The 10,143-nt window shown below is 38.1% G+C and overlaps 1 non-coding gene across 1 annotated transcript; it reads left to right on the forward strand.

The window, feature by feature from the left end:
• Positions 1-8,529: 8,529 nt before the first annotated feature.
• Positions 8,530-8,608, forward strand: Trnat-cgu (transfer RNA threonine (anticodon CGU)). The gene has a single exon. It is a non-coding gene; the product is annotated as a tRNA-Thr (tRNA).
• The last annotated feature ends 1,535 nt before the right edge of the window (positions 8,609-10,143 follow it).

Consider the following 10,143-nt stretch of genomic DNA (forward strand, 5'->3'; position numbering starts at 1 on the left):
TTTTTCACCTCAGCAGCTCGAACAAGAGTACTTTGATTCATAAAAACAGTGAGCAAAATGCGATTTTGCTCACTGAGTGAGACAAAATGACATTCAAGTGACCTTTATAGTCAAATGTCATTTCAACATGCGGGGTCTAATAAAAGTTCTAAATACTTGGGTTCTATTATCTCTGTCCCTTTCCCACTGTTAGCATAAAGAAACAGACAAAAAAAGTTAAAACGACATTCAACGGTATATTCACGGTTTATAATAGACCCCCGAAAAACTTCAAACCGCATCGTTCCAAACCACGTACGAGTATGAATTTTTAATAATCAATTAATAAAAATAAAGTTTAAGATTTGATAAAAACTGATAAAATACTATATTTTAGGTATTTTATTGTACAATTAAAATAATGAACTCAAAAAATACACAGATCACGCAAAATTAATTATTTTACTTTTAAGAATTTCTACCATAGTTGACAAATAGTACGTATCCGCAAATCGGACCGTATCTTACAAAGATTTTTTTTTACAAAAAAAAAGTTGTCTGTTCTATATTGTATATATCTGTGTTCTATATTATTTTACTGGAATTTATTATTACGTTTTGTTTTTGTGTTCCATTGCGATAATTAAACTTAATTGTTTGTATATCTTAAGAAAACATGAGTGCAGGTATTGATGAAGATGGATTACATTTTTCAAGTTGTCTAATAGGTATGTTCTCACTGCTCAGGTGAAAACTGTTGTGTACTACACGAGATCAAAGTTATTTACATCTCGTGCGCTTTTGAGTCCCTTACTACGCTCAAGATTCTAAATTAGATCTCTATAGAATCTATTATAGAATCTTTCGCTTGCACGGGACTCAAATAAGCACTCGAAGAAATATCAAACTTTGATCACTTGTTGTACAAATAACTATAAACGGTTCAAGGTAACTGTCCTGTTGATCTACAAATACCCCGCTATACAACAACCAACTTTAAATAAACACGAACATGAGGTATGGCTACCTAGCTCCCTACTGAGGTTATCTCGACAAGTTGCAGGCGTCCATAGGCTACGGTGACTGCTTACCATCTAGCGTGCCACCGACGTGGTATAAAAAAACATTCTCAAGAAAGAAAAGCCTCCTGGGACCTCAAACTTAGGCACAATACGCCCATCACATCTGCAAGATAATCTTTGCCTAAGCTTTTTGTGTCCAGTGGGATCTCGTCTATTTTTTGCCGACGTCATTAGGCATTGTGTCTACTTTAATTGTACTGAGATGTACCTCGTTCATTCTTTAACCTCATACACCGTAACCACTTAAAAATAGAGTTCAAAATCATTTGGCAGGATCGTTATGTCAAACAGCCGCGTTAAAGATCTTGTTAATATGAAACGTGACCTTATTTTTTGTGATATAGAGTTGATTTTTGATTGATGTATTTGTAAGGTTAACCCTTTGTATAATGTATTTTCTGATACGTGTTTTAGAATTTGATTCGGTTCTTGAATTTGTGATTAGTGTAGTTTTGTTTTGATAATGTTTCTGGTTTTGCGAGGAAATAAAATATTTTTAAAAAGGTTTTGAAGTGTGATTAAAGAGTAAGTTAATAGAGAAATTAGATATATATTTAAATATCGCAAGTTTGTCAAGATGTTTTGATAAATATCTTGTGTATGTTAAAATATATGTACCTATTATAATCTATCTTGGTATACATAATCAATTAGCTACTTATCTCTTTGCCACTTGCGTAAAAAAAGTGTTTATATGTATACATAAAATAATACATTCAAATCAAGGGTATTGACTGAAACCCATTAAAAAATTACCTATATTCAATAAAAACTTTCATCCATTATATAACTATTTACAACAATTATCTAATATTCAACTCGTGTACTTAGCCTCCACGGAGTTAAATATGAAACAAATTAAAAAACTTAATCGTAATTATTTCGATGAACTTCAAAATACACAAAATTATGTAAATCTAAAAAGTTTGGTACCTTTATAATTTCTTCAAATAATTAGGGATTTGTTGAATAATTTGTATTTTAAATAATAATGCGTGATTTGAAACATTTATTTGAACAACAATAAAGTGCCCGAAAACTTTTATAAGCTACCTTTAGACTTACTTTAGTCACAGGGAGGACACGCCATACATCAAAAATGATTTGCGTTTATACAGGGTGCTTCCTGTAACAGGAGCAATAAATTAAACTGTAGGCTGTACTCCTCAAACTGACCAACATTTGTTCAGCAACTTTTGAAAATAACTCATTTTTTGATTTTTATTACACTTTTAAGTTTATTCTAAGACGTAATGTATTGCAAATTTTGTTATGTTTAAAGCGTGACAAGCAACGTCAAACACACTGATGTCAGCGTACATTGAAGGCAATATTTATTTTGTATGTAAAAGAGGAAGTCTAAAGGATTCATAATTATTATTAGTTTATTAGTTTAATTTATTACTCCTGTTACAGGAAGCACCCTGTATGTGTGCGCGGCACGTCTGTACACGCCTTATTGAGTTTCTGACGGAATCCTGACATGTTCTCAGTAGAGCGACTTACGCACACATTCATGTCGCGGCCTGTCGCGGGCGAGGTAATCCGAATCGGGGCGGGGCGGTGCGTGTCCGTTCTGTATGTTAATACTATTAAGTACTTATTCTGTGCTTTAGTTAACTAAGTGAATGGTGACATCTTGAGCGTAGCGAGAAACTTAAAAGGGACGAGGTATAAATAGCAAAATAACTTAGATTGTTGGCAGTCTTTAAATTCTCCAGAAACTTCCTGCCATAAAATATCCCTCCCAAGACAGAACGCCTCATATTCTCAGAGTTATTGAGGTAAAACGTTAAAACTCGCGCGATCGCCTCTTCCATCGCAAGTTTCACGCCCCCGCCAAATCTTTTGTTCCTTTCTAATTTCCTGGTTAAACGACAATCAAACCGTGTTTAAACAGGCTAAGTTCGAAATGAAAACCAGAATTAGAAATTCAAAAGGCGTTAGTTTACGCATTTCTTTGTACAACTACGCGCTCCGTACGACTTTAAAGTTACGTGTCGCCTTATCAGTATCACAGAGGTATAAGGTTCAAAATCGTAAACAAAGTTAACCCGACCTAGTTACTAAAGTGGCCTAGTGTTTGTCCCGGGGCTAGACTGCAAGGAAATTGAAGAAACAAGTCAAGCCACAAGAGGGATGGGAACGATTGGAACTGGAATAGTTATTTACGATACAAGTGCGAAAAAGAGGAAATTCGAAACGAGTGGCGATAAATTAAAACACGACCGAAGGGAGTGTTTTAAATCGACACGAGTTGCGAATTACCTATTCGCACGTGTATCGTACAACGTTTTACAGTACATATGGCACTTTAAACTTCCGACATACTCACGGAAAGTGCTCATTCCCGCACTAGTGCGGAAAAGTAGCACAATATGTTACTGTAAAAGATATTTGCGTCAGGATTTTAAAGAAATTAAGTCCCTACATTTACAGATGTAGTGCATAATGATTTTCCATGGTATTTTCACGGAAAACTAATACGGATAACTCACGGATAACTTTTAATTTTCTTGCTATTTCAGTCAGTCTCGGTACAAAAAGTACTGACGTTGTCTGAAGTAGCATGATAAATACGAACGTTTACGAGAAAATACGATGGAAAACAATTATGCACTACATCTGTACCTATGTCCTTACACATCATCCGAATTTCAACCATGATTGTGGTTGATCAGTGCCTCTTAGCTGGAAAACTGTTTTGAGTACCTATAGTGATCAGTGTGGACGAACCTCTAGCGAATGACGGTAGTGATTATTATGTGCAACCCATAATTTGACAATAATGCCGAAATCGAGGGTAATTTATCGACCCCTACCGCCGCTGTCGCCCGCGCGAGCAATCGGAGAGGCACAGCCCGCAGTCTGCGTCGGTCTGCCAACGCGTGCTCCCGTTGAAGCTACTCGTTATGGAACAAAACATGTCGACTTAGCAATCTCTGACTTAAAATGCGTGAGTGACTCGTTTTAACTTTTAATATATTTAATACCTATGAAGAAGAAGAAGTTAATCTAATAATAAGTCGCCATCTCAGCTACTAGGTAGGTAGCTGAGATGGCGACGATACAATTTGGTATCGTTTAGTTCATAACGTGAAACCCGATTCTAATAATAACCAAATACCAATTCGCATCCCTATAGTATTCTATTTCTGTCCATCACTCGACTATCTGATTTGTGATCGGGTTCGATTCCGATGTTAATGTTTATCTAAACTTTGTACTTTTAAAGTGGGTCAATTTTGTATACTAAAATCACTTGTTTGTTTACAATTTTGTCTTCTATTCTAATTATTATTTCAACCAGTTTAAGTGTAAGGCCTGAGTGGACGCTCGAAGCGGAGCGTTCGGCGGGGCGTGCAGCGTGGCGTCGGGCTCACAAGTGATTTGAGCAGCGTGCACTAAGGCCGCTCCTATACAAGCGTATTTGTGCAAGCGCATTTGTTGTTTACGCCGCACGCCCCGCCCCGCTAGACACCCAACTCGAGCGTCCACTCAGGCCTTACACTTAGGGCTAGGTACCCCACACTAGCGCCTCCCGAGAGTCCCAAGCGTCGACTTCTAGTCAACTCTATGGCTGCTGCTCGACGCAACGTTGGCGCAACTGCGCTGCGACGCCATTTACCAAAGCGCTGATCAGACGCTGACGCTCGGAAGATGCTAATACTGTGGTGGCCCTAAGGGCCTTAATTTCTTAGTCGCATAATAGTGTGAAAAGGGGTTGGTTCTAAATTTTTATAAATATTTGGGGACAATGGTACTACATAATATCTACGTATATGAGACAGCTTTATCTTACGCAATAATTTTCCCATAGCTTTGATCTCCAGCCTTATAAATCGTGTACTTGATCAAAGGGTTTTTCATTTCTATTTCGGATAAGGGTCAAATCATTTTCGCACAAAAAAAAATCCGTCACACAAATGTTTTTTAAGTAAGTTTTATAAGGGCTATGAAATGAAATGAAAGTTTATTCACGAAAACATATGGTACAGTAGATATTATTAAGTGTACATTATTGACCCATATGTTCGGCCTTAGGGCATGTAAAAATTATTTGTATTGACACAGTTCATGCACGTCAAAGGAAAATACGTTACATAAATCACAATATCTGGGTGACCGAGCTTCGCTCGGATAACATAAAAACTCGAAAATGCGCGTTTTCCCAGAGATAAGACCTAGCTAGATCGATTTCTCGCCCCCGAAAACCCCCGTATAGTAAATTTCATCGAAATCGTTAGAGCCGTTTCCGAGATCCCCGAAATATATATATATATATATATATATATATATATATATATATATATATATATATATATATATAAATAAATAAACAAGAATTGCTCGTTTAAAGGTATTAGATAGATAAATGTCGTGTTTACTAACATATTATGAAAATTTTAATTATCAAATACAAACGTCAAGTCAACTATCGTTGGTATTTATTATATTTTTGATAAATAAAACACATTTAACCGATTTGCAAGACCAGAGTGATCCCAAAATGATTTGTGACATTTTCCACAATTGCAATGTTCTCTCAGAATAGACACCGAATGATGTCACTATTTTTTAATAATATTGTATGAATCACTATCTTTACCTATTCATGAGCTCAATCAACTGTAACTAATAAAATAATGTCAAACAGCGTGAAACGGCAAAAATTTCGGCCGTGGATACTGGATAGGCGCAATGATCGGGCCAGGGCCAGCCGTATCGGATCGCGATACAAATCGGGTGACATCATCGGCTGATTGTGCAAATATCATTGATTGGATTGCTAACTTTACTATTTTTTTACAAGCTTTTATTTCGTTTCACCTGTCCCGTTGTCTGTCTGTAATCAAATCTTGCAAGTTAAATTTGACCCACTTCCCGTTTTCCGATGAAGCTGAAAATTTGCATACGTGTGTAAGTCGGGTGACAATGCAATATTATGGTACCATGGAGCTAATCTGATGATGGAGACAGGAGGTAGTCATAGGAACTCTGTGATAAAACAACGGAACCTAATTGTGTTTGGGGTTTTTAGCATTGTCTCGATGAGTATTAGTTATCTGTGGAAAAAAAAGTACAGTCAGCGATAAAAGCTTGTACCAAAAATGAAATTTTTGCCAAAAACTTATTTTTGTTCCGTACCTCAAAAGGAAAAAAAACGGAACCATTACCTATAGGATCCCTCGTGCGTCTATCCGACCAAAAAAAATACACAAAATAGTTTTTTACCTATAGATGACAGGAAAACATGACAGGCAACCAGGGCCGGCCTGTTTGAGGTGCGGGTTGGCCCGAGGAGGACGCTCCAAGTGGGCTTGTTAAGCCCGCTTGTGACACGTTGGAGGTGGAACGTCGAGGAAGAGGAGTGTCGGTATTGCGGTGAGCCGTTCTCCCTATCTTCGGCGGCCGAGGGATCGCAGGGGAAGAGGCGTGATGGTATTACGATACGCCACTCTCCCTATCCCCTGCGAACTTGGCGGGGCCGTTCCGTTGTAGCGGCGTTGGTGGGGCTGCAGAAGAAGAGGAGTGTCGGTGTTACGATGTGCCGTTCTCCCTATCCTCTGCAGCCGAGTTGTGGTTTTGCGGCAGAACCATAGACCTGATCTGTCGCCGGGCGCCGGGGAATTTTCTGGCGTCCGTGGCTCCCTTGTGGCGGGCTCGGGGGGGTCCGCTACAGTGCAGAACGGAGGCCGAGGAGGAAGGCGCGTCGAACCATCTGGCGCGCCTAACGTGAAGGGCCTTCGGGCATTCGCGAAGGAGCCGCTCGTAGGCGGCTGCCGCCGGTGGGGTCGCGGATGAGTACGCAAGCGTTCCCGTAACCCCACCAATAGGGCGGCGAGGCGGCATATGGGGGGTTTTAGTGGGTATACAGTAGGCCTCATTAGCCTAGACGGGGGAGTCCCACATAACCACTCGGGTCACCCCTCGCACCCGTGTGGTATGCGGAATGCATTTTCCCCCTAATAAAAAAAAGCGGCCAAGTGCGAGTCGGACTCGCCCATGAAGGGTTCCGTATTTAGGCGATTTATGACGTATAAAAAAAACTACTTACTAGATCTCGTTCAAACCAATTTTCGGTGGAAGTTTACATGGTAATGTACATCATATATTTTTTTTGGTTTTATCATTCTCTTATTTTAGAAGTTACAGGGGGGGGGGACACACATTTTACCACTTTGGAAGTGTCTCTCGCGCAAACTATTCAGTTTAGAAAAAAATGATATTAGAAACCTCAATATCATTTTTGAAGACCTATCCATAGATACCCCACACGTATGGGTTTGATGAAAAAATTTTTTTTGAGTTTCAGTTCGAAGTATGGGGAACCCCAAAAATTTATTGTTTTTTTTCTATTTTTGTGTGAAAATCTTAATGCGGTTTACAGAATACATCTACTTACCAAGTTTCAACGGTATAGTTCTTATAGTTTCGGTGAAAAGTGGCTGTGACATACGGACGGACAGACAGACGGACAGACGGACAGACAGACAGACAGACATGACGAATCTATAAGGGTTCCGTTTTTTGCCATTTGGCTACGGAACCCTAAAAAGGTCATTACAAATGATCAAATTCTATGATTAGCTAAGCCAACACATATGGAAGAAGCACATCTATCATCCCAATAAATTAACATTTGTATTGGCGTTTGTCTATAAACTATAGTCACCTTGACTAGGCCCCCAGAACACCGCTTTAGTTCGATATTTGATTCAAAGCCAGCAATCCGAACACTGATATCTGTGGTAATAAATGACCGCGCAATGATTGATGCAGATAAGTTGATCCAACGGCTATTATCCATCGACTCCGTTCATAAACGGTACTTTTAATTTAGCCTTACTGTGTGGTTGCAGCTTTAATTGTATTTTCTTTCTTTCTTTTCTTAATTACAAAATGGCAAGTGGTCACTGACGCCAGTCCTTTTCCTTGGAATTTGGGTTTGGTTGAGCAAATTATCAACGTAATATGGTATTTTCCTACTAGTCAAATCAGTTACTTTTTTAGAACTGTCAATACCATTTGCTAGTATGGAATATATTTATTTATTTATTAACCAACTTTACATTGACAGTTAAACCAAACATGCAAGTTATGGGTTACAAACTTAAAATTATAATAAGCTTATCACTAAAATTAATTAATATTAATAGTTGTGTGTTGTTTATATTAAACATTACATCGTGACGTCACGGTCAACTCACCTACTTTTGTTTCTATCCGATTATGTTAAATGGAATATGGAAATGGATTTTTCTAATAATTATCTGGTGCTTTATTTCGTGCATGGTGTAAAATAATTTATTTTAAATACAGTATAATACCCTATTGTTAAACAGTAATCCAGTAAAGGATTCGTATAGGAGGTGCAAGCACATACTGCTCGCCCTTACAGTTGGTCAAAGGCGCCTATCCTTTCAAAGATAGCATACACCAGAGAATTTGGGACGAGTACCGCCGTGGCCGGGTGGTCTAGTGGTCAGGAGTCAGGACGTTAGCCGCGTAAGCTGAAGACGCGGGTTCGATTCCCGCCTCGGCCACCGTTGTACTTGGTCACTTTTTCTTTAGTGTATGATATCTATTTCAGTTTGTAATTGTTAAACTTTATTTAATTTAGGTACATAATCCCACCAATGTTAAAATAATAAGCGAGTTCGTAACCACATACCTAATTTCCTAAATAAATAAAATATTTCGCACCATTATAATATGCTGCAGAGTGCAGAAATAAATATTCACCGCCCATTCAGCACTAACAGGCCAATTCGAATGTACACTGAGATCAGAATGATATTTGAATCATGTTATTTAGTTATCGTGCGTCTCGCTCGCGCCAATACATGCACGGATAAGTACGAGCAGAATGCGTGATAACTGAATGACATCAGTTATACGGGCCCGACACTATCATGAATAATGACATTACTTTGAAGAAATGTCATTTTTAGTGATAGTGTAAGTATTGGCAATATGGCAAATAAGGAATGACGGTAAGTAATAAAGTTATTTAAATATCTTGCTTCAGTATTTGAGTTATGTCAAAGTAATGATACTAGAAATGACATTACTATTGACAGTGAATTGATTGAAATGATGGAATTAGAAATGACAGAAAGAATGCCGGAAGATAATGAAGTTATTAAAAAAGTTTGATATTTTTGAAGTAGTGACAGAATAATGACATTATACTGATAGTGAGTGTAGCGCATTAGATGTCATTCTGATATTAGCGTACGTTCGAATCGGCCTGTAAGTCCATAAACCATAGCCGCCGGCGCATCGGAGATTAACTTTATCCAAACGAGATTCCATTTGCAGAGCATAAACCATTTCATTACGTCCAGTCAACACTAAAGTGGCTAAAGATGGGCTATATTCGGAAATATTGCTCAATGTGGGGAATATCGCCATGACCAAAGTAATAAATGGGCTGATTATAATAATCAGTTGTCATTTTGTTGTTGTTTTTTGTCGTCAGAGTTCGATATAATTTGGTGGATTTATAGTTCCCTATTCTGTACAAAATAAGAGCTATTTTACTGTTTTTATATACAAAATCATCATCTGAGTTACAAATACATATGTATGGTATTTTCGTAACTCAACGAAAAATAGTTTGCCGACGATAGGGACGGAAGACATGTAACGAACCGAATTCGGATGGTCTGTTAGAAAATAATGCACAACAACTATGAAAGTAGGCGCTAGATTCAAGCTGATTGAATGAATACTAATTTAGTTTGATTAGCAAAATATAATATATTTATTTTACGTAGATGTCTATCGACTGACAGTCTCTGAAGAAAGATGGCGTGTCGGGGGGTGGTGTTGCCAGGCTAAGGTAAAGCTGTTTTAGTCGGGTATTAACACGCCACACCACCCCCCCACGGAGAAGGGTAACATGACAATCAAGTTTTGTAAAACTAAGTTACATAAGTTCAACAGATGACAAGAGAGCCATAGAACAAATATGAAACAATCAATCGTTAAAGGATGTTGTAAAACTAATTTCAGAAGATAATAAATCGTTCAGAAAATAACATAAGTATTACATAACAGTTCTTACAACAGACAT

This window comes from Cydia amplana, chromosome 22 (genome assembly GCF_948474715.1).
Source record: "Cydia amplana chromosome 22, ilCydAmpl1.1, whole genome shotgun sequence".
NCBI lineage: Eukaryota > Metazoa > Arthropoda > Insecta > Lepidoptera > Tortricidae > Cydia > Cydia amplana.